The sequence below is a fragment of the Heloderma suspectum genome, chromosome 4, assembly GCF_057233095.1.
Source record: "Heloderma suspectum isolate Gila_16-S chromosome 4, 16-S_ref, whole genome shotgun sequence".
Lineage (NCBI taxonomy): Eukaryota > Metazoa > Chordata > Lepidosauria > Squamata > Helodermatidae > Heloderma > Heloderma suspectum.
In genome coordinates this window covers 170,599,123-170,624,982 of record NC_139461.1, presented here as the reverse complement: position 1 = coordinate 170,624,982, position 25,860 = coordinate 170,599,123, and positions in this window count along the sequence as shown.

The window sequence follows — 25,860 nt, the reverse complement described above, 5'->3', positions numbered from 1 at the left end:
GTCTCCAACCTTAGATCCAGGAATCCGAGCTATCCTATGGCCCTCCAGACACTGCCCATGGGCCGTACGATTGCTCTCCCCAGTGTGTTAGGCAAGGCACTGCTCTCTCAACCTTAGCTCCATCCCAGAACAATGTGCAATCCAGAGATAATAAAACTGACATTGCTGAAGGCAGCTGTCTCCAACCTGGCACCCTCCAGATGTGTTGATCTACAACTCCCAGTATCTCCAGCCAGCCATTGGTTGGGGGATGCTGGAAGTTGTAGTCCAACACACCTGGAGGGTGCCAGGTTGGAGAAGCCTGCCTTAAAGGGCAGTCGTTAGGATTACTGACATAATGTACTAAATAGATGCTAAGAACTATCATCAGCTCTATCTTCATATTCGTAAAAGGGGAGCAAACACTAACCTACTTTGCAGGGCTGTGGTTGAGGGAAAACAAGGAAATATTTGCTGCCATAGATCTTGAGATCCTTTGCCCAAAGCAAAAATATGAAGACCATATGGTAAGGGTGGAAAGCATGTGGCCCCCATACATGTTGGACTCCAACTGCCATCCATTCCAGCCAGCATGGCCAATGCTCAGGGATGATGGGAATTGTACCCCAGCAACATCTGGTCAGCCACAGTTTCCCCCACCTCTGTTATAAGGCAAGATCTCACTCCACTGAAAATCCAGACTGCATTTATTTACAAACCTCACTGGAATAATGCTAACAGCAAATAATTCATGATGTCAAGTGATTCTTTAGTCTTAAACAGTCTTAAATCACACCGTTATGAACCTAAGAATCAAAATCTGCCAACTCTTTATGCTCCAGTGATCTCACAGGGACTGGAAAACAAAGCAAAGGCACATTTAACACGCTAACAGGGCTTATGGCAAGGAAAGGGGCTGGCGTTCATTAAGCACTCCCAGAGAATCAAGCATTTTGTACAGCAGAGCTTCAGCAGAGCTTGTGGTCCTTTACAGGATCACAAGATGTATCCACCAGAAGAACAATTTCACAGGCAGTGGGCACAATCCACCTGAAAGCTCTCCTCCACTTAAATTAATGGGGCTGGTAGAAGAGCAGCACTGCATTGAGATGGCTAAGAAACAACGCTGCAAATTCTGAAGTCTCCGGTTCAAATCTTGCTGCTGCCATGAACTCATGAGGCTGCTTTACACAAGACACTCTCTCAGTTTCAGCTCCCCATCTGCAGTACGGCGACAGCAACAACGCTGGATCCAATGTTATTTGACAACGACTGCCTGGTTATGAGTACAGATTCTTGAAGAAGGTATTCAAGAGGGTTTTGGCGGGGCAACTGCAGGCACTCCTGGTGGATACCGATGCTCTAGACCCATTTCGATCTGGTTCTGGCCTGGTTATAGGACTGGCTCAGCCTTGGTCACCCTGACGGATGACCTTTACCGGGGCAGGGGGAGTGCGATTAACAAATTCTGCTTGATCTCTCATCAGTTTTTCATTAGAGTGGCCCCTTACACATTACCAGAAAAGAAGAATTGCATCACCAAAAAGGGGACACAAATGTGAATATGTAAGCTTATATGTATAGGTGCAAATGTAGAAATGATAACTACGATTCAAACGGAATTACAATAAATCTTACTATCGTGGAGAAAACTGGCCAGGTGACCAATGTGCCTCCTCAGTCTGCTGTCCAGCTGCTAAGTGTGGATGAAGAATTTCCAGGGCCCCTGCTGCTCTCCCTCCTTATGGTCCTTTGACTTTAAACTGCTCTTGGACTGGACACCTTCAAACAGAGGACTGTCCTGTGCAAAGTAAGCCACTTGGCCACCTTACTTTTGAGACCATTGACCATGGTATCCTCTTGGACTAGCTCTGTGAGTTGTAAGTTGGAGACACTGTATTCCAGGGGTTCTGGTCCTACCTGCGCAGTCGGTCTTAGAGAGCAATACTGTGTGACTTTTCCTCCTCTCCTTGGCAACTGAGCTATGGGGTTCTGCAGGGTACCATCTTGTCCCCAGTGTTGTTTAACATCTATATGAAGCTGCTGGGAGCAGATCTGGAGTAAAATGCGATCACTATGGCAATGACACACAGCTCTATCTCCCTGTGACATCTGAATCAGGTGAGGCTGGATCAGTGCCTGGACTCAGCGATAGGATGGATGAGGGCCAATCAACTGAAGCTGAATCCTGGCAAGACGGAGGCCCTGTGGGTGAGCAGTTCGTGAGTGTGGGAGATAGGCTCATTGCCTGTTCTGGATGGGGTTGCACTTTCTCTGAAAGAACAGATCCACAGTCTGCAGGTATTTCTGGATTTGTCTCTCCTGCTGGCGGCCCGAGTGGCCATGACGGCCCAGAGTGCCTTCTATCAGCTTCGGCTGGCATGCTGGCTACGACTTCCTCAACAGAGATAGCACCAGGAAACTCAAGACTAGATTAATGCAACACCCTCTGCATGGGGCTGTCCCTAGGGGTGGTCCGGAAGCTGCAGGGGGCGCAGAATGCAGCCGCTCAGTTGTTGTCGGAGGCTGCCCCTTGTCAGCATGCAACTCCTTTTGCTGAGGAACTGCCCTGGCTGCCTGTTTGCTGCTGGGTCAGGTTTAAGGTTTTGTTATTGGTATATAAAGTCCTAAACAACTTGAGAGAGTTGTTTTGGAGAAAGCGCCTTCTCTTTTATCAGCCGGCCTGGTCACTGAGGTCATCTGACCAGGTGTTCCTGATGGTTCCACATGGGGGCCTGAGGTCCGTTTAGAGTCCCCTCACAGCTTTTCGCACACTGCCTCCCTCTCTGTGGAATTCCCGGCCGGCTGATGTCAGGCAGGCGCCAACGTTCCTTTGTTTTCAGCATCTGCTAAAGATATTTTGTATTTAAACAAGCATTTCATGAGTATAAGGCCAGCCACGGTTTTATTGGTATCATTTGATTTTAATTATTTTTATTCTTTTGTATTTTGTCATTTCCTCCCCACTGTTCATTGCTTGCGGAAGTAGAGCAGTTTATAAATGTTGTAAGTTATCACACACACACACACACACACACACACACAAATAAAACAGCCTACCTTACAGGAGTGTTGTAAGAGTTACAACATGATAATATATTTGAAATACGTTGAACACTCTGGACCACGATATAAGTGCTACACATTATTATTCCATTTTATAGTAATCAAACAGGACAAAAATAGAATGAAAATAAGTGTAATATCCCTCTCAGATATCAATCAACTAAAGCAACAGTGTGGGAACCCATGCCCCTCCAGATGTTGTTGGACTCCAACTTCCATCAAGCTCAGCTTATTATCAGGGGATAATAGGGGTTGGAGCCTAATGACATCTAGAGGGTAGTGATCCCTGAACTAAAACTTGAGTTGATTGATCTACTGATTAAAGTTTGCAAGCCCTCATTATATAATGCTGTTTCAGTGTTACACTCATTTCTCCAACACAAAATATTATGACATAACGCCTGCACTAGAGTGGCTAAGTGCAGTTCTGGAGGGGAACGTCAGTATTTGGTAGCAGCAAAAATATTTCTGCTAAGATCACACCCTCACAAGAATGAAATGCAGCCAGCTTCAGCCTGTTACTAATTTCCGTTTTGGTTACTTACATAAGTCATTGCTGGAATAAAAGGGGAAAGGAGCTCTTGGGGGAGGAAAGATGAAAAGTCATAGAGGAGAAGGAAAGAGCCTGCAAGAGGCTCTCGGAACAGGATTGTGTGTAGATTGTGATCCAAGCTGCAGGAATTTTTTACCAATTTTTTTACAACACCTGTTAGGCTCAAGACAAAAATTGGTCATGAGCAGCCTTAAGAATCAGCAAAGCCAGTTAACCACCAGCCTGTCAGGTCTGTCTCATTTATGTCAGCCTCGTAACTCTTGTTTATCGTCATACAGTATCATGCATCCTTCCCCAGCAATGTCTCCTCTGGATATGTTGGATTACAACTTCCAGCATCTCCCAGCCAGCTAAGCTTGCTGGGGGATGCTGGTAGTTGTAATCCAACACATCTGAAGGGCACACAGTTGGGGAAGGCTAGTATAGTAGAAGCATACTTGTACCACCCTAAGCTATAAACCCTTGGGGCACATCCTCGGAATGCTGTCAGTGGAGTTGGGAGACAGTGCTTCTCTTCTCGGAAGGGCTCAGGCCTGAGGCCTGCGTGGGAGCCCTGCCATCCGGCCTGGAATGCAGCTCTAATTCTAAGTGTGTGGGCCAGAGAAACTGAAGAAGCACCTCCCAATGATTTGGCTGCCTGGTCCCTGAGGTGTAAGCCCCAAACCCATTGACCTGGTTTGCAAATCACCACAGCCCACACCGTGACGTATTTAAGCCACAGTGGGCTGTGACACACGCGTGCGGCCATTTTGAAAGTTCAAGCTGTGACTGAGGCTTCTCGTGTCATCCGAACCCTGCGAGGGTGGGTTGTTGGCGTGATGAACAAACCACCCACAACCCTAAAACAGGCCATGGGTTCTGGGTGGTTTGTTAGCCATGCCAACAACCCACCCTCCCTGGATTTGGACAACTTGACAAGCTGTGGTCACGGCTTGAATTTTCACAATGGCTGCACGCATGCACCACAACCCACCATAGCTTAAATAAGCCAAGGTGGGCTGCTTGATCGTGCAAAACTTATGGGGTTTCCTATATGGGGTTTTCCATCCCTGTACGGATAAATTCCAGAGCTGCTGCTGCTGCACCACACAGTGACTATTACACATAGCTGAAAGCTCTACTCTACGTGCTGCCCTCATTTGCTCTGCTGTAGCCTGTTGTGTATTAAGTTGAAATCAAAGAAGCATTTGTTCTGCTAAGATACACTAGAAAAAAAGCACAATTATCCTACAGTATTATCAACAGAACAGTTCAAAATACAACTTAGCCCCTGTACTGCGTGCAGTAACAAGGATGCATGCAACATGGTACCTTACTGTTCATGCACCCACGTTTACGTCAAGGGAGGCACATTTGGTCTGGGGGCTGGATTAACCTACAGACTAAGCCAGCAGGCCAGATGACATCAAGGGGGATGGGCCCTGCATCAAAGACCCTCCCCTCCCATGACATCATCTGTACTGCCCCACACACTTTTCTGATTTTTAAAAAAATATCTGAGCACATCCATTTTATGTGGATGTGTACCATAGGTGCGTCCTCAGAGCACCTGTAGAGGGAATGAAACCTGAACACAGACAAGTCTAGCAGTCCCACTAAAAAAAAAATCCATACACTGGCATCCCCCAAAGGCAAAATAGAAATGTTAAAAGGACAGGAATTTACTAAGGACAGGTATCAGAAAATGGGGACTCTTTGTGGTAAATTGAGACCCTTGAAGCATATATAAGCACTACAATCTGGGTGTATAAGGATAAAGACAAAATACATTATGGTTAGAATGGTGCTCTGTCTTTTTTAAAGCATGTGCCAGATCTAAAACTGGGAGGGCAGAGTCAGAACATGAAAACATGTCTTCCTGCAAGGGACAAATACCATACAGAGGTGAGGCCTCTTCCTTTAGCTATGCTCATTCCACCCTGCCCCTCACCTTCATGGCAGGGAACTGGGTCTAGGTTTTCAACCTCCAAGCCCGCCCTTTCTACCCACACTTCTAAAATGAGCGATGTTTGCATGTTGCCCCCCCTCCCCGGATTTACACATTGTGTTAGGCATGAAGCAACTATTACACAGGCCTGTTAAGTTTCACATGCTCTGCCCGACAAAGGAAAGCAAGCCAAGTAACACGGTGCCTTCAACATCTCACCACTTGGGTAAACATGAAGCGTGTAACGCTCTCAAGTAAGGAACTCGGTGTCTGGTACACCATCAGGCATTCTGAGAATCGTAGATTGCATTTGAGCCACACGCTTTTGATTTCTAATCTACAAACATGAAATGGCGATGCCTTCATTTGAGTCCGGACAATTTGGCTGTGGAGGCACAGTAGTGGACAGCTCAGGACGGAGTTGGCCGTGCCGCACTAGCACACACGGCTGTACATCTGCAGGTAAGTTAGTTCACACTCAGCACAGGACTCTGGAATCTTTCCCTTGGCGCTCTCAGGATATAAATCAAGCAGCAGGGAAGTTTGGAAACATGACGCATATTTTGGCTGGAGTATCTCCTACTTTAAAGACCCGGAGAAGAAAAGGGAGGGGGGACACTAAACTAACCAGGCTTGGAGTGGAAAAGGCAGCTGGAATTTAATGTTCTTGGAAGCTAGCCCTGGGCTGCTCAGACGGGGGAAGGCCTGGGACTCCCCAGTGGGGGCATCACGGCCTTTCCTTGAAATAGCAAAGGAGAAGTATTGGAATCAGTTGAGCGCATTGTTCAACCATTTTGTGGACGATTCCAAGCAGGAATTAAAACCACAAAACAAAACAAATCATAGCTGTTTGCTTGGAACAGAAGGAAAAAGAGTGATTTCATGCTGGATTACAGCCCTTAATGGATACCATGTTGGGCCAAACGAGGGAAGCCAAGAGACTGGAGTTGGCTCTAATTTTTGGGAGGCCCTGAGTTACCTTGGGCTTCTGGCAGCATTATGTACATAAGCTCATGAGAGTTACTATCGTGCAACACTTTTAACTAGCGTGCTAAGAGGCTAGGAGCCTGAATTTCCATGTTGGATGCAGAGGAAGAGAAGCCACCTCCTCCACAGCTAGCATGGAAATGCAGGCTACTAGTCCCTTAGGAGGCTAGTTTAAAAAATTGCCATCTCTCCGGTGAACTAGCAGAGGAAGGCTGAGCCATCCATCCCTCCTCCATGACCATGCTCAATTTCTGTGCGGGTTGCAGAGAAAGGAGCTTTCCTTGCTTTACAGCTAGCATGGTAACCAAGTGGAGGAGGAACAGAGAGCTCTGTCCTTCTTCCAACCTCTGTCCAACCAACCTCCTCCCGCACCTGCACAGAATTCCATGCATTTATGGGCGTGACATTTCTGGTTACCTATGGCTATGAAGCAAGTTGGCAGGCTGTCTTATGGTCTTGCAAGGTGCCTTCGTGGCCTGGTCCATGCGTACTTAAAAGACTGCTTCCACCCCCTAGTTTGCGCAACAATGGACTGAGAATAGTCTCTTAGGTACACAATTCATGCACCATGTCAGGAGTACAAGGGCACAAAGAAAGATGTTATCCAGGGGCACAAGAAAATTAGCTACTGCTCAACTTTGAAATTCTTTCCGCATGGGGACCTGCCAGAATCAAAGGACTTCTCTCTTCTGGAAGCAGTACAAGATGTTTTCTTTCCAACTGGCTTTAATAATCAGGAAGAGAGATTTATGAATGAAGAGAAGGTGAATTAGTTTTCCAAGCACTGCAATCACCAGCATGGCCACAGATAGGCACGGCTAAGGGTGAGGAGAGCTGGGGGAAATAAGACCAAGTATTCGCAAGGTATTTTTTATACTTAACACCACTACGCTATCACAGGGACTTACTTTACAGTCTCCCCCCCACCCCTAAAAGAACAGAGATACACACATGTCCATTGTTTGTGTTCCCACAGAGCACCATCTCACCAGCTCTTCTAGGCAGGTATCACCAAGGTACAGACCTTGTCAGCCTATATTTAGGCTTCAGCTCTCTGCTGAGACATCATCCCTCTATAGCTGCAATAGCAGGGAGAACTCCAGCTGGTAGGGCCCACTGGGAGCTGTCCACTGTTCTGATTTCTCTGATTTCTGCTAACAGAGCCTTGACCTGATCTTTGCTTTACTGGACCTGACCCTGCCTGACTTAACTTGCTCCAGGGAGAGTTGGCCTGTCCGCTTCCACTTCCCACTACCCCTGCAAGCCTCTAACCCTAGAAGAACAGGATATTAACTGCCACAAAATGTAGCAATAGCCACCAGGGGATAAGCCAGATTCATGGTGAATAAGATTATCAGTGACTACTGTTCATGATGGTGATATGGAGCTTCCTGGTTCAAAGGCACTATACCACTGAATACAGGGCAACATAAGGGAAAGGGCTCCTAAGGGCAGCAATGGGAGAGGGCTCTTGCATTCAAGCCCTACAGGAGGCTCCCCAAAGGCAGCTGGTTAGCCACTACGGGAAACAGGGTGCTGGAACAGGTGGACCATGGGTGTGCTCTAGCCGGCTATTCTTATGTTCCTAGGGGTGAAAAGGTAAAAATAATGGGTTCCTGTCATGACTAACATGATTTCAATGGACTGGATGAGGGCTAATAAACTGAAACTCAGTCCAGACAAGACTGAGATGCTGTTGGTAGGTGGTTCTTCTGACCGGGTGGAGGGTGCTCAACCTGTTCTGGATGGGGTTGCACTCCCCCTGAAAGAGCAGGTCCGTAGCTTGGGGGCCCTCCTGGAGCCATCTTTGTCACTTGAGGCTCAGGTGGCCTCAGTGGCACGGAGTGCCTTCCACCAGCCTTGGTTGGTGGCCCAGCTACGCCCCTATCTGGACAGGGATAAGCTGACTTCAGTTGTCTATGCTCTAGTAACCTCTAAGTTAGATTACTGCAACGCACTCTACGTGGGGCTGCCTTTGAAGATGGTTTGGAGGCTGCAGCTTGTGCAAAATGTGGCAGCCAGACTGGTAACAGGGACCAAAAGGTCTGAATATATAAGACCGATTCTGGTCCACTTGCACTGACTGCCTATGTGCTTCCGAGCCCAATGCAAAGTGCTGGTTTTGACCTATAAAGGCCTACATGGCTTGAGATCACAGTACCTGACAGAACACCTCTCCCGTCATGAACCAACCTGCACACTACGCTCTGCATCTAAGGCCCTCTTCTGGGAGCCTCTTCCGAGGGAGGCTCAGAGGGTGGCAATGAGGGGGAGGGCCTTCTTGGTGGTGTCTCCCCATTTATGGAATAATCTCCCTGACGAGGCCCACCTGGTGCCAACATTGTCATCTTTTTGGCGCCAGGTTAAAACTGCCCTCTTCTCTCAGGCATTTGGCAGCATATAACGAGTGTCTTGATTGTCTCTCACTGATTGTTTTTGTTTTAGATATATAATATTGTTGTGTGTGTTATTTGTTCTATGTTATTACGTGGATGGTTTTATATTTTATATAATGTATTTTAATGGTTTTTAATTTTTGTGAATCACCCAGAGAACGTCAGCTATGGGGCGGTATAGAAATATAATGAATGAATGAATGAATGAATGAATGAATGAATGATTGGGATCTCAGTTCAACCAGCTTAGACTGGACCCAACCACACGCGCAGTTTATATGGGCCTCCTATTGCAGGTTGGAGTTAAGCGGTAGGGAGAGGCTCTCCTTAGCACTGCCCATGAAATAACAGTCTGCATCCCCACTCTTTGGGCAATGTGAAGACTGCCTTTACTTTGCAAGCAGGACAGGAAAGTAACCACTGCAGAGGGGGTGTTGGCATTGATGCAAATCACCCTGCCTTCTTTTTCCTACAGAGCAGCAGTTCACTCTCAGACTGCACTAACACCATTATTTGTATTTTAATCTTGTGTACATCAGTTTGGGCCTTTGGCTGAACAGTGGCATAAAAATAAACATTGACCTAACCTAACCTATGAGACTGTACTGTGACAGTAAGCTACTCCTGGTATAGCAGGGCGAGTTTTCCTTCAGTACAAATGGATCTCCTTGAAACTATATTCACGGGACTTCCCTGCCATGAAGCCTCCCTAATTTCTAAAAAATAGGATGGGGGGGGGGGGCTGGGGGATTAAAATTCACAAGTGGCATCAGCAATGTTAAAACAAAGTTATTTCCATCTAAAATAGAGCATGACAGCTGAAGAGGGTTAGATGGAAAAGAAAAATCAGTTGGCGCTGTTGAACCTTTGCTAAGCCAGAGGAGAATTCCGGGGTTTGGTTTTGTTCTAGTTTTTTTGCTTTTTAAAGATCATCATACTTCTAAATTAGACACACATTACAGTCAAGGCAAGAGATTTCAAGATTTGGTTCCAGTCTCCATGTGTGCTCAGTTGATTAAAAACAGGAAGGTGCAGAATTGACATTACTAAGGCTAGAGGCAGACTACAGATTTTCATGATGGTGGTGTTGTAGAAAGTGAGCAAGGGAGAAACAGTTCTCGGAAATGCCAGAATTTATTAAAGCCTGATACTTTTTGGAAAACAATGTTTACTTCCTCGGGGGCAATCTAAAAGCATTAATAAAAATACATAAAAATACAGGTAAACACAGAGTTAAAAAACAGAAAACTCAGGCCATTGGAAAAAAATGTATTAGAAATTTGCACCAAATTATTTTCTTGTAAGAACAACCAACTGAAGAATGTGGACTTACAGAGCAATCCTATAGTCTCTGGGAGAGCATGCCAGGAACAACAGGATATTTCAGATTCCCCCCTCCCGTGGCCAATGACCTCGGGAGGGGGAATGCAACACCAGATCCCCGTTCCCTGTCCCCTTACAGCTACAGCAGAAAGAACTGCGGTGGCTGCTTTCCAAGGTCGCAACAGTGACCTTGGACGACCTCCTACAGGTGGAAAAGGGGTCATACTAGTGGGTGGGTTAGGGAGGGGGAAGGAGAGTCCAGGAAGCTCTCACCCATCCCTACCCCCTGCCAGTAGGTGAGCTAGATGGGCTCAGAGGCCCGTCTAGCTGAATTTTGTTTTTTAGGAGCAGCAGGAGGCAAGACTGTCTCTGTCATTCTTCCTGCCCTGCTGGCAACAGCCTGGCAGGGGATAGGATTTTCAGAAGCCACAGAGCTTGGAGGCTTCCATCTAACAGGAAGCCATCCCATAGGATTGTGACCTTAGACAATTCTTTTTCGATGAAGAGTAAAATACAAACCAAGAACCAAACTCACACAACACCCCAAATTATTAGAAAATATGAACTAAAGCTTCTGAAAAAGGAAAAAGGAAGACATTTACTTTCAGGCATCTTGCTGCAACCTGCAAGAGTCAACTCCTTAGCTTTCTCATTACTGAATCAAACGGAAAACAAGGTCCTGACCTGTCTTTACAGATCTTAAGAGATTGCAGGTGTGCACAGAAAATACCATTACATCCAGGGGGAGCTACTATTCCCTGGTATTAGTGTTACCTCTTTCACTCAGAAGTAATTATTTGTAAGGATTGTAGAACTATGGTTGCCTGTAGTATGCACACTCGTTTCTTTCATCCAAAGATGCCATCATCTCTGGCCAAAAGGCAAAAAGTGAACTACTAGGCGGAGCCTTGCACCCCTGGAGACTTGGCAAGCCCAACGCACCTCACCAGCATCAATGGTCGTCCAGGAGCTTGAGAAACCGCCTTGCCATGCTGCATGGCTGCAACTGCAGGAACCTGGAGACTGTGGACAGGCCAAGTTCAGTTTTGTTGGGCAGAAATCCCTAGGCCTGCACTGGGGATAACAAGTCAATAAAATAGATTACATAGAATCATAGAATAGTAGGGTTGTAAGGGGCCTACAAGGCCATCGTGTCCAACCCCCTGCTCAATGCAGGAATCCAAGTCAGAGCATCCCTGACAGGTGACTGTCCAGCCTCGTCTTGAACTCCTCCAGTATGGGAGAGCCCACCACCTCCCTAGGTCACTGGTTCCATTGTCGTATTGCTCTAACAAGTCAGGAAGTTTTTCCTGATGTTCAGCCGGAATCTGGCTTCCTGTAACTTGAGCCCATTATTCCGTGTCCTGCACTCTGGGATGATCGGGAAGAGATCCTGGCCTTCCTCTCTCTGACATCCTTTCAAGTACTTGAAAAGTGCTATCCTATCTCCCCTCAGTCTTCTCTTCTCAAGGCTAAACAGGCCCAGTTCTTTCAGTCTCTCTTCATAGCACTTTGTTTCCAGTCCCCCGATCATCTTGGCTGCCCTCCTCTGAACCCTCTCCAGTTTGTTTGCATCCTTCTTAAAGTGTGGTGCCCAGAACTAGACACAGTACTCCAGATGTGGCCTAACCAGTGCTGAGTAGAGGGGAACTAGTACTTCCTGGGATTTGGAAGCTATGCTTCTATTAATGCAGCCCAAAAGAGCATTTGCCTTTTTTGCAGCCACATCACATTGTTGGCTCATATTCAGCTTGTGATCTACAACAATTCCAAGATCCTTCTCGCTTGTAGTGTGGTTGAGCCACATATCCCCCATCTTGTAACTGTGCATTTGGCTTCTTTTTCCTAGGTGCAGAACCTGGCATTTATCGCTATTAAATGTCACCCTGTTGTTTTCTGCCCAGCGCTCCAGTCTATCAAGATCACTTTGAATTTTATTTCTGTCTTCCAAGGTATTAGCTATCCCACCCAATTTTGTGTCATCTGCAAATTTGATCAGCATTCCCTGCACCTCCTCCTCCAAGTCATTAATACAAATGTTGAGGAGCACTGGGCCCAGGACTGAGCCCTGCGGTACCCCGCTCGTTGCCTTTCCCCATTTTGAGAAGGTCCCATTGATAAGCACTCTTTGAGTCCGATTCTGTAGCCAACTGTGGATCCACCTGATCATTGTTTCATCTAGCCCACTTTGAGCTAGTTTGCTCATCAGGATATCATGGGGCACTTTGTCGAAAGCTTTGCTGAACTCGAGGTATATGATGTCCATGGCATTCCCACAGTCCACAAGGGAGGTTACTTGATCAAAAAATGAGATCAGATTCATCTGACAGGATTTGTTCTTGACAAATCCATGTTGGCTTTGAGTAATCACTGCATTGTTTTCAAGGTGCTTCCAGATGGATTCCTTTATAATCTGCTCCAGAATTTTCCCAGGGATTGATGTCAGACTAACTGTTCTGTAGTTCCCAGGTTCCTCTTTTTTACCCTTTTTGAAGATAGGAACAACATTAGCCCTCCTCGAGTCATCTGGCACTTCACCCGTCCTCCATGATTGCTCAAAGAGAATAGACAGTGGTTCTGAGAGTTCTTCTGCCAGTTCCTTTATTACTCTAGGATGTAGTTACTAGCCTGTACTTCGGTTGTAGACCCTCTTTTGGGAGAAGACTGAGCCAAAGTAGGAATTGAGCACCTCTGCCTTTTCCTTGTCGTCTGTTATCATTTTGCCATCCTTATTTAATAGCTGAACCACCATTTCTTTCCTCTGTCTGTTACTTTGCACGTAGCTGAAGAAAGCCTTTTTGTTGCTTTTAGTGTCCCTCGCTAACCTCAGCTCGTTCTCAGCTTTAGCCTTCCTGACGCCATCCCTGTAATTCTGTGCTACCTGCCGGTACTCTTCCTTTGTTGCTTGTCCTTCCTTCCTCTTCCTATATGTGTCCTTTTTTGTTTTCAGGTAATCTATAAGCTTTTTGTGAAACCACATTGGCTTCTTCTGTTGTCTTCCACCTTTTCTTCTTGTTGGAATAGTTTGTAGTTGTGCCTTGAGAATTTCCTTTTTTAAAAGCTCCCACCGATCTTGGACTCCTTTTCTTGTTAGAGTCGCTTGCCATGGGACCTTACTGATCATTGTTCTGAGTTTATTAAAATCAGCTTGCCTAAAATCCAGTGTACTGGTTTGGCTACACTAGGGTTTTGCTTCCTTTAGAACCAAGAACTCAAGTATAACATGGTCCCTTTCCCCCAGAGTTCCTGTAACTGCTACTTTACCCACTAAATCATCTCTGTTGGTTAGGATCAAGTCAAGGATAGGCGATCCTCTAGTTCCTTCCTCTACTTTCTGTAGGAAGAAGTTATCCGCCACACAAGTCAAGAATTTCCTGGCGGGGCCATGTTTTGCAGAATTTGTCTCCCGACAAATATCGAAGAAATTGAAGTCCCCCGTTACTACTACATCGTGCTTCCCTGAGGCATTGGCTATTTGCTTTTCAAAAGTTTCATCCTCGTCTTCTCCTTGATTGGTTGGTCTGTAGTAGACTCTGACCACCAGCTTCCTTTTATACTTTGCTCCATTTATTTTGATCCAGATGCTCTCGATGGGGCTACCAAGCTCATCCTCCTGTATTTCTGTGCAGAGATAAGTATTTTTCACGTATAGTGCAACCCCACCTCCCTTTCTGTTCCTCCTGTTCTTTTTGAACGAGTTATATCCTTCAATTGCTGTATTCCAGTCATGACAGTCATCCACCAAGTCTCAGTTACACCTATCAAGTCATACTTTCCCTCCTGTATTAAGAATTCAAGTTTGTTCTGTTTGTTTCCCATACCGTGGGCATTAGTATATAGACATCGAAGACCATATGCTTCATAGTCTGGCTTTCTTCCTACATGTTTGTGAGCACTATTATTGGGGGCTATTAGAGCTGTTCTCTCCGTTGAGGTGCATGAGCCTTTGTCCATTGTTACTCCCAACTTTATGTCTCCCTTCCCTGTAGCATTCAGTTTAAAGCCCTCCTGATAAAGTTCTTCATACATACAAAAATATTGATTCAAAACACACATGGTGATAAAATCACACTAAATATCCGTACATTATAAATTCATATTACACAAGGACTCAAATAGCGTACAACATGTATTTTGAATCTTTAAAAACATTAATATATTTTTCATTGATACATTACACATCATTGGCCCTTTTGGTTGTTCTAGATAACCTCCTTCTTGGTTTGATAGCTCTCTAGGCAAACAGGCTTCGTAGAGTCTTATAGCATCAAACAAACTTGTGAAATCTGTTTGAACAGAGATGATAGTGGGGCAGAGCAAATGTACATAGTGTGCAATAACAGCTCTGTCACACACGGCCTTCTACTCTCTGGAAAACACTGTCATCCATCAGCACCCTTAGGGTGTTTACACCACTCCATATCTTTGATTAAAGTTTAAATGCCACCAAATTTAAACAACGAATGCGAAGAATCTTGGTGGTCTTTCTCTTATAAAAAATATAGGTGCGTGCCTAAGGAGTAGAGAGGCAATACTGAAGGTAGCAGCACAGTGACAGAGAAGGCAAACTATGTTGCATGACCTCAACAACTCAACTTCAACAATCAAGAGGACAACAGCTTTTTTTTGGAAGCTAAAGGTGATATAATTAGGGGCTGTTTCATACATTACTTGGGAACAAACCTGGGTTTGCCCACAAGTGTGCAATGGTAGGGCAGCCAGAGATAATCTCCACTTTCCAATGAGCATGCCTGTATGATAAGCGCATGCTCAAATACTTGTTCACTACATTCACACTTCATCTTTTCTAGGTGTACGCCTAAAAAAGGTTAGGTATGAAGAGGCCCTGAAGCATTACCGCTTGGGATATGCATTCATCCACTTCACTCACACAATTGTGCCTGTTCATAGGTCGTCCAGGGTTTCCTATTGTTTCAAAAACCTGTTTGAGTAGAGGATGGATAAAAGAAATGAGCATGTGTACAACATGAAACTAAGCCTCTCTCATACTGTGTTCCATTTCCTTAATAACTATGTCTGTCTCCCCAGTCCAACAAGCGAACAGGAATGTACTGGCATGGATGGATGGAAGAAGTGGCTTCTCCAGGTTCTGAACGGATAGCCAGCAAGTTATTTTCTTCTGACAGCTCTTGCGCACTTTAGGGAAGATGGAAGAACAGCAGCACCAAGACCTTGATTCAAGCAAGGCATTGTTTAGGAGATATTTACTGGATACCATAGTAGCAAATTTGCTTTAACCTAATGGGTACCAGACATCCACGGTTTATCCCATGATGGACGTATTTATTCACAAATGGTTCTGCTGATTCCTAATCCAAGCCTAAAGCTTCAGTTATGTGCATCACTCCCCTTCTGTGCAGAGAGCTGTGAGCTGGCAACACAGAGACATATCAACAAGACATTTTGTTAATGGATCAAACTGTAGGAACCACTAGGCTGGCAAATAAGCATGCTCCATGGGGCACAACGGTTGTGTCATTGCATTGTCAGCCTGTGTTGTTACGTTGATGTTGCAGCACTGTGGTGGCATTGGCAGCCCGACCATAATGGTGCAAAGCTATTGCACAGCAGTGAGTAGGCGGAATGGATATGGCAAGAGGATGAGAGGAGCAATACTGACCACAACTGGCCTGTTCAGCATCCAAAAATCTGCCGAGAACATTGGTTATTGGGCAAATTAGAAATAAGTAAGATCACATGGCCACCGTAGGCCCCCAAGTTTAATGCCATGTAGTTGCCATTGAATGACAGCATAGCAAGATGGCCAAGCTCCTATAGAGGTGGTGTAGCATTGAGGCTCAGCCAGAAACTCACTAGGTGGCCTAAAGCAAAGCCGCTCTTATCTCAGCCCCTGTCACCATCATACAGATACTATATCATAGAATATGAAGATAATACTGGCTGATCTTACAAGGTTGCTATAAGGATTACTGAGAGAGAGTACTGCAAAGTAAAGGAATACAGCAGACAGAGTTGAGTTGAATAGCCAGAGGGTCCCACAAGGAGTAATCCTTGGTATGGGAAGGTACAAGTGTGTCCCTTTTTTCCAGCTGTAAACTATTGCAAGGAATGCTATCGTTAGAGCCAAGGCAAGGATGCCCTTCATGGGCCACTTACCACGGTCTGTTATTTCCTGTGTTGAAATCAGCATCTACCACTCAAATGCCAAGAAGCATGTTGCAGAATTTGTCAGGGTTTACGCGCGCATGCATGCATGCGTACGTGCATGCGTGCATGTGTAAACATTGTGGCATGATTTTGTTGCAACTCCAGGGACGGCATGGATTCAAGAAGCACTCACAAGCCTGACCTTTTAGGGAGAGTGCAACCCTTTCTAGGGGAAGTACTTCTCTCTTCTTGCTGTGCAATTCCATAAACATGGTTACTATTAATTTTCTTAATTACATTATTGATACTTGCCATATCCTATGTCAGAGGGTTTCACAGTTCATCTGAGAGCTGTGCAAAATACTGTTTGCTTTGCCTATTTCAAATATTTGCCGCTCATTAATTTCACAAGGGAAGCTCTTGTAGCATTATGCAATGGGTGAAGCAGCAGCATCCTCCTGTTCTACACAAGAGCTGAAAGATCTGGTGATGTTATGTAACTGTGTAGCTAATTTCCTCGTCTACTCCTACATACAAGGTTTTCCTCCAGTTTTTCCTTTCATGCATTTGACTTACCTTATGTTTTTCTCTCCTCTATTGTGAAGCTAGCTGGCTTTCTTTGTATGAGTTCTTCAAAACAGCAGTGAGGGGAGGGAGAACAGGAAAATAAACACACATTTATAGCAATAGGAATCACAAAATCACAAAACCATAAGTCTTCTGCAGGAGTCAGTGAAGTAATGGAACTGGAAGCTATTTTATTCGTAGAGGACTACTGAAGATTTTGGATTGGCTGTCCCAAACGTATGCTCCTGTTCCCCAGCACCTAAAGCCAAGATTTTGCTGGACCCACAGCAGAGGTACCTCTTTGACCTTTATCTACTCCTCACCTTCCCTAGTCTATTGTTATGGTTTATTTGTATAGTGCCTAAAATAAACTAGGTGCTCTATAGAGAATTCAAAAATGACATGACCCTGCCCAAAGGATTAGAAGTAAGAGAAGAGGGATGGGTAAGGGACAAAAGATTAAAAGGTGCATAGATTACTGCAGGGATGGGGAATGAGGGGCCCACCAGACATTGAACGGCAGCATCCCTCACCGTGGGCTAAGCGGACTAGGGCTGATGCGAATTGCAGTCCGACAACATCTGAAGGGCCACATGTGCCCAACCCATGGATCACTTATTCCTAGATTCCAGTGGCAACTGTGGATCCCCAACACGGTGCCCGCAGGCACCTCCAATGGTAAACATGGTGCCGTGGGCACCCAATTATTTTTAAATTAAATTTTCTCCATTTTAAAAATATATATACATGGATTTGTGTGAAATGCATACAACGTTCTAGGAATTATACATGGCTTTCAACAAAAGTGGTCCAAATATCCAAAGAAGTATCCATTTGAAGGTGGTGTCTATATGCCACCCGTTCGAATATTGAAAGCATTGTAAGGGCCTCAGTCCATTGCATTATAGGGGGTGAGTGTTTAACCCTCCAGTGTTGTAAAATCAATCTTCTAGCTGTCAAGAGGGTGCAGAGAATCCATTCATTAATTTCCACGATGCAGGTAAATACTTTAAAACAGTATGCACATCAGCGAATATTAAAGAGTGTTCCAGTACAGAATGTGTGTGTGTAATAACCTCCTCTCCTAAAGAAGCAACTACCGGACACTGCCAGAACATATGCTTAAAAGAAGCATTAGCTGTATTACACCACCAGCAATTAGCCAAATTAGACAATCCCTTATTAAAGGGATTTTGCAATGTCCAATAGGCACAAAACAAACGTTTTTGCTGCATAAGTCACAGCCTAAGATCCACAGACACAACAGTAGATGCCAAAGCAGCAATCCTCTGATTGGGCATTTTGTGGGGGTGCCCACAGCAGTTTCTCAAATTCCCATATGTGCCCACAGGTCCAAAAAGGTTGGCGCCTCCTGGTTTACGTAGCCAAATGGTACCATCGATGCACAAGAGAGAAGGTACTGGCAGCCTTGGGGGAAACCCCAAATTTTGCAGAATGTCCCATATGAATCCTTGCCAAGCAGGAGTTATTAAGGTCCCATGACCTCTATGGTGCCACTGACTGCCTTATCCATTTAGTTTCAGGGCCAAGGGTACAGGTATGTTCACACATGCATGTTCACTACTCTGTAACAACATGCATCATCACACAATAACTTGCATGAATGCCTAAGGCTCCTTCCAATTCAGGCTGTTTCCTCCCGCAGGCGAGCAACTCCTGCTGTCTTGCTACCAGCTAATAACTTATCCTCAGCGCCTTCATAAGACCTACCACCCTTCCACCGTTGTTTTGCATGTAGTTTCATCTCATCACGTTAGGATTCTCTCCACAAGCAGCCGACTATAATTCTTCCTTATTGCTCCCCGTGCCTGCGTTAACTTCCTCACAACATTCCCGTTTCAAGTGTCTGAGAACTTCACTTCCTCTAACAAGGACCTTGCTGTTCTTTCAGGACCACTGTTTCACTGTCACTTACCACCAGTTGTCCTCTGCCACCCCTCACATCTTTTCAGTGCTAATAAAACACTCCCCCGTCCCTTGGATGTTCACAGAACAGCAGCAAACACTTCACAAGAGGCTTCTGGAAATGGCCTCTATATGATGGGAGCCACTGTGCTAGAACTGGGAACCTTTGGGTCTGTGCTCTTCTGCCCCTTGTGGTGAACCACTAAAAAGAGCTCCCAGGACTATGGCAGACTCCAAGGCGCCTCCACCCACCCAGGCAGACCATTGGTCTCCCCTGATCTGCTAGGGCTATAGAAGGTTGGCTTTGCCTGCCTGGCAAATATCCCAGGTTAGCATTTTTGTCCCTATAGCATTCACCTTAGCCACCATTTCCAGAGGCTCATGCTTCTTGCGCCCCATTGTGCTGGCTTTCTAGGCTCCTATGGGCCAGCATCAAAACATTTTTCAATTTTGTAAGAAAAGATAAGGTGATGGGCAGCCATAAAAATATGGTAAATAAATAAAATACACCATATTTGCTGCAGCTGTAATGCATAGTGCAAGCTACCATGTCATTGTGTAGCCTGGTGAGGAGAGTTTATGGCCCACCTTCTAGAAATAGCAGCACTGGCATAGGAAGTTTCCACAACTGGGAGGCATCCTCCTTGCAATGAAGAGATAGCTTAGTTAACGTTGTTTCTCAGCATCCCATCTTCCTCTTGGTCCAGTTACAGCTCAAGGATAAGACAGTGCTTTCTGGGGAAGTGTGAATTTTCCAGGCCTTTCCCTATAACAGTCACCTGTATCAAAGACCATCTTCAGGAATCTCCATGTGGTCTTACTCTTTTTCTTAGGAAAAGGTTACTGGCAGAGGGAGGGGGCATGAATTCTACATGTTCCAGATGCAAAGGGCAGAGGTTAAAGCAGCCTTCCCCCAGCCTGATGCCTTCCAGATGTTTTGGGCTATAACTCCCAGATTTCCTGACCATTAGCCATGCTGGCTGGGGCTGATGGGAGTTTAAGTCCACATCTGGAGGGTACCAGGTTGGAGAAGGCTGGGTTAAAGAATGCATTCAACGTACTACCTTATTTTTTCAAGTCTCACCAGTTCATCCCTCGTGTGGCATACACTCATCTGAATACAAAGTCTGGAAATTAGTGATACCAAGTCTTCTTCCAGTGGCCTCCATATGGGGATGGTAATGTGTGCTCAAGCTCCTAATTGTAAACTCATTGTGTCATCTCTCTCTTGTAAGTGCCTGGTCAATATGAAAATATTGACTAACTCAAGTTGATGAAGCTGTCAGTGTACCATAATGGATCAAGTGCTGGACTTGGGTCAGAGAAACCTGGGTTCAAATCCCCATTTAGCCATGATGCTCATTGGTTAGCCTTGAGAAAGTCATTATTGTTCAACCCTTAAATGCCTTTACAAGGTTATTATGAAAATATTACCTATTTTCACGTATGCTGCCTTCAGCTCTTTAGTGGAAAGTTGTGATATACAAGTGATAAATCTATTACACAAAGGAGAACAGCATGCCAAATTTAAATAGTCAAGGCTATTATGCAAAGGGATGTTAGGTGAAAAAAGACGTCCCTTGAGATATTCTAAAAACACACATCTCAGCCAAGAGTTACACAGCTCCCATGTCAACAGTATTTGACCAGTGATGTCCTAGGTGTGTTCCAGACACTGTCTGTCTACAGGAAAAGAAGCTGTGTGTATGCTTTGGAAGCAGGTCTTGTCAAAACATCTGACAACCAAATTCTGTTGTGGTGAACACTACTGAAAGGTTTTATGAGGGGAAAAAATCCTTGGAAAAAAATGGACAAAACCCTTCAGACAAATTAATTCCACATTACTTTTTAACAGTATTAAAAGACCTTAAAGGATCGTAAAAAGTTCCATAATTTGGAAATAATGAAAACTCTGCTCTGTCTCATTAAAAATGCAACAAAACCAACAGTGAGCCTTGAAGTATATAGTACCATCAAGGAAATAAAGTAGAAGGGAGCTTTAGAGTCCCTGCCTGACAAACATTCATCCCCATCATTTCTCGGCAAGAGATTTGGTATATTCCAAGATGGTTTAATGCAAAGTAAAGTAGGGAGTTCTATCATATACCACCATATTCTCCTCAACATGTTCATCTTACCTTAACTGCATGTAATATTAGGCTTTTCTTTAACCTTTGATATTGATCAAATTTCCATTTTGATTTCCAGTTCCACAGAAGTCCATTATATTCAATTTTATATAAAACTGCTGGTGAGATTGTATAAAGACATGGGTCTTAATCCAATTGATTTCACTGGGCACACCTAACTGGTTATAGAATTTTGTCCCATCAATAAATTGATGACACCCAGATGGATTTTTTCTTTTCATCTAGCACAGGTATAGCTGTTCCAATACTTAACTGCTCATCTGTTCATAGTTGTGGGTGAAAAGATTGAAGGTGAACTCAGTAACCATGGCCAGCTAGACCTGTCATTTGAGCGACGACACCAGTCACTGATTCTACTCCCTGTCCTATAATTAATCAAACTGAGGTATCCAGGAGCTTGTGTCTTCAATTCTATTTGATGAAAGGTCTGTGTCCATTATCTGTTGGATTGCTACTTAGCACCTGTCACTCATACTTTCACTGATTTGAATCTAGAACACTGTTCAGCCTCAGGGGTCTGCTACTGACTGGACCTTGGGCAGCTTCCTACTGGACTACTAGACAAATAAATATATAATTTGTTTACAATGTTCTTAAGATTCCAATGAAAGCAGGAATTAAAATAATTTCCTTATGATTTTGATATATATTTAAGGAAGTTATTATCTGGCCATGGTGTATACTGCTTATTGGTCCAGAAGACTTTAATGGACATTTCTTGGGGCTGCCCTTGATGACTGGAAGCTAATGGCCCATGGTCTCTTTGAAAATAAATAAGAGTGCTTCACTGGGACAATATATATCAAGGCTCCAAGCTTGCTGTTATAGCCTGGAGTTAATTTAGGGGGTGAAATTTGATCACTGGAACCCCAATATGGCTTGGCAAAGACAGACCTGAAATACTGCTGCTGCCTTTCCTAGCGTGGAAGTATGGCCTGTTGAAAGATACTCCAGCTGCCCTCAACTCTGTCCCTTTGGAAGCTCAACAAACTCTAGACATCTTCTGGAAGTGTTCCAAGACCATGCTTTTAAAAGCTTCCTTCCAGATTCTGAAAGGATTCTACAGGAGTCTTGAGATTTTAGTATTTGTAACATTTTAGCAGATATAATTGGATTTTATGTACTGTTGAACTATTACCATTAAACATCCCAACTCTCAGGATGCAGCAAGCTCTAGAGAGATGAACAAAATCTATTTTCTTGTTTCAGTTATTGGCAATGGTAAATTTCCATATTGCCTTCTACCCTTCTTAAAAACAGCTCATGACAGCCAAACTCCAGTTGATCCAAGGTGTCACTCCGTTTAAAGAAAACTGGCTCAGCACTTGAGACTTGCTACAAGACAACTGTGATTATGTAAAATGACAATGCGCACAGTCCAAATTTTAAGTAATTTATTTCAGTAGGAAAATTCTATTTTTAAGTTCATACTTTAAGCCTTCCTGAAACAGCTTATGCAAACACACAATTCAAACACACACATACACACAATAAAGTATTAAAAATCAGAAGGAGAAAAAAAGGACAAGGAACAGCCAAACTGCACATCACTCAGAGAGGTCATAGTGCATTCAACCCCCATCAAAATGGTGCTTCGAGTCAACATTAAAAATGGCTTGTTTAGCATAATGTAGGCTTTGCATCTTGAATGGTTTGTATGTATGTGAATTACAATACAATTTCAATGGCTATATTTGTCTCTCTTGACTATTAAAGGCTAGAAAGGGTACACTAAGCCCCTGCTTTTCCTGTTTTCCACTGATCAGCTTGTAATAGGCTTATGAGTAACTAGGGTAAGCAAGAAATTATTTGGTAATTCAAGATGTGCTTCTTCCTCCTGGAGGAGAAGATGCTAATTTCTCAATTGCAGAGAAGAAACAGGATATATCCTTTGCTTCTTGGTTGGTCAACAAGGCACAGACACAAGAACTATGAGAAAGTGGGCTGTACCATTCCCCAGCTATATGCAACTCTGCCCCGAAGAAAGGCTCCTATGGTACTTGTAATATCCATCTCTAGATGTCAATCTTTTTTTTTCTTCTTCATAATCTGCAGCTATGAACAGCTTCTGTGGCCCATCATACCTGCAACTGAGATGTAGCCGTTATTGCTTAAGATATATTCAGTTATGAATCCCATTGTGGAAATGTAATTTTCTCTTATAATGTCTGGAAAAATGTACACGAATTGTCCAAAGGATATGGCTTTCTGAATTCTTTGTAAGTTTTACTCTAGTTTAATTTTGGTTCTCAAAACTGAAATACTTTGAAGCTTAAAGCAGGGGAGGGGAACCTCTGGCCTGCAGGCCTCATTCGGCCAATGAAGACTTCGGCTTTGTGGGCCTTGCCTCCTGCTCAAGCCAGGAGGCTTCTGGGGGCTTGGGAAAGGGCAGGGATCCCCTTATTATCTCTGATCACTGACCAGAGATAACTAGGGGATTCCTCTCCCCAAGCCCCCTGGAGGCTACTAGAGGCTTGGGGAGGGGATTCACTCTGTTATCTCTGATCAGTGATGGAATTCCCCTTAGTGCAGGGCATCTCCCATCAGGTAGGATGCGGTGTAGGCAAAGCCACCCCAGCCAAGGCTGAAGTGCTCCAGCCACTGTGCCTTTCCCTATTGGGGAGAATGTGGTGTGGGTGAAGCAACCCCAATGGCAGGGAATGATGACATAACTGCATGTGGCCACATCCTGTTACCTCATCCAGCCTGTGGAGGGGGGTGGGAAGCCCATCCTGGCTTAAGGAGAAATGAGTTAAGTTACTCACCAGGTTTCACGAAGGATATTTTTCTAAACTAGTTTCCATCATAGATACAAGTTTTAAATGGAAACACACTTTCTGTACAAATGAGTTTGAATAACACATAAAACCAAATAGGAAGAATATAGTTCTGATTTCCTCATGAGTGCCATTTGGAAACTTAAAAAACTCAGTTATAAAAAATGAGCAATGAAAACGTTGAAACACTGAAGTGATTCTTCACGTTTAGTTACTGGAGGTCAGATTTCACATATGACTTGATCTTAGGTTGCCAGTATGACAGGCATTTGAAACTTGCAGTATCATGAGAAGAGAGTTTAATTAGTTCATACACGTGGAGACCACTAATTTTAAAGAAACTGGTTTTGCTGGCCTAACCCCCCAATTCTAAAATCAAGAAAAAACTCCAGAAATGATATTGGTGGTTATTTAAAAGGCTGACTCAGGCATTCACTCCAATGTAAAGCTCCTACATTGGTGGTGATGGGGGGCAGGCCTGGGCTAATACCCAGCTCACATGCAACATCACCTGTGTGGTGGCACATGCACACGCTCCTGAGGCCCAGCCCTGGTTCCCAGCACACACAGGAGCTCACCCACCAGAGTAAATGTCTGAACTGGCTCCCAAATCAACTCTAAATCCTTGTTTTAAAAAGTTAACAGTGGCATGAATGGAAACTTGCCCAAATTTAGGGGAAAAGTCACTGGGTCCACTACTATAGCAATTTTGAGTTTCAAAACAAAAGGGACGCAAGCACAATATCGCTAGTCTGCTGGCTGCACAAGGTCCATTCATTTAACGGGGCCTGTGTGGGGCTCCTGTGAAAACCCAATTTGCCTGAATGGGGGAATGCATAACAGCAGTACTTGGTGGACTGCCCCCTTGGTCTTCAAACAGGTAGTTAAGGCACTGACAAAAATCTTATGTAGCTATGAAGTGCCCATCATCTTATGATGGGCAGGAAATGCTATTCTCCTTCAAAGAAACATTCCGTGTTTGCTTATAATTTTAATTGCGGCTTTTAACCTTAGGACACAAGCCATTTTTAATGAGGGGAAAAGAGCAACTTGGAATTCACAATATCTTGAAAGGCTGAATTTTCAGGGAAAAGCAAATTGGTTGTTTAGTACCAGTGTTAGTGTTTTCAAGCTTTCATAGCAGGCAGTATATCAAGTGGGAAGAATAGATCAGGATTAATAATGCTTAGGAATACAAAAGAAATATGTAGAAAAAGATGAGGAAGAAAGATGTAACTGGAAGGGCCATAGGAAGTTCACCTTGTGACCAAGCTTAATTTGAAACAGGTTTGCGTATCACAGACTAATAGACTAAGTTATAGGAATGTGCTTCAAAATCAACAAGTAAACCATGGGCTTCACTTAACCCTACAGTATTACTTTACATTGCTCTTTATATCTGGTAGTGGTGAGCCTCTAACAGCAACATCTGCAACAAGCATTTATGGTTCAAGTGCAATCCACATGAGCATGTTTTCTCAAGTCCTTTTTCTTACAGGCTCCATGCAGGGAAAAAAATGTCTGCCTAAAGGTACAAGCGTAACACTCATCAGTTTCATACTAAATCATGTATTTTCCCCATCTACATTGAGGTTATACAGGAAAAAGTCAGGTGTGAAGCAGCCTTAGCTGCAGTTTCATCACATGGAAAACTCCCTTGGCTACTGGGCTGAGGTTTGACAAGAAAACATCCTGATGCTATATTATTCAACCTACCTCCAGTTGGCTAACTGAAAGGCAACAAGACAAAAATGACTGATCCAGGATGGCAGAATGTATACAACCAAGCAAAACAAATGATCCCTGCAGTTTATTGTATGGAAAATAAAGAAAACCGATATACTGATTTTGTAAAATCAGCCCAAATTTGAGCTGTGCAACAGAAGTTCTCCAGTCGAAGTATTATGGTGAAAAAGCAATGCAGGAATATTGAAGTAGGAAACTGGCAAAACAGGAAGATATATTTTTGATATTTCTTTTAAACTGTTTAGTAAGGTTTTTCTTTTTTAAAAAAATTCTTAACAGAATAGATTTTCCCCCTTAGAATTAAAAGTTTCTTGTAGGAAATGTCAACGCTTCT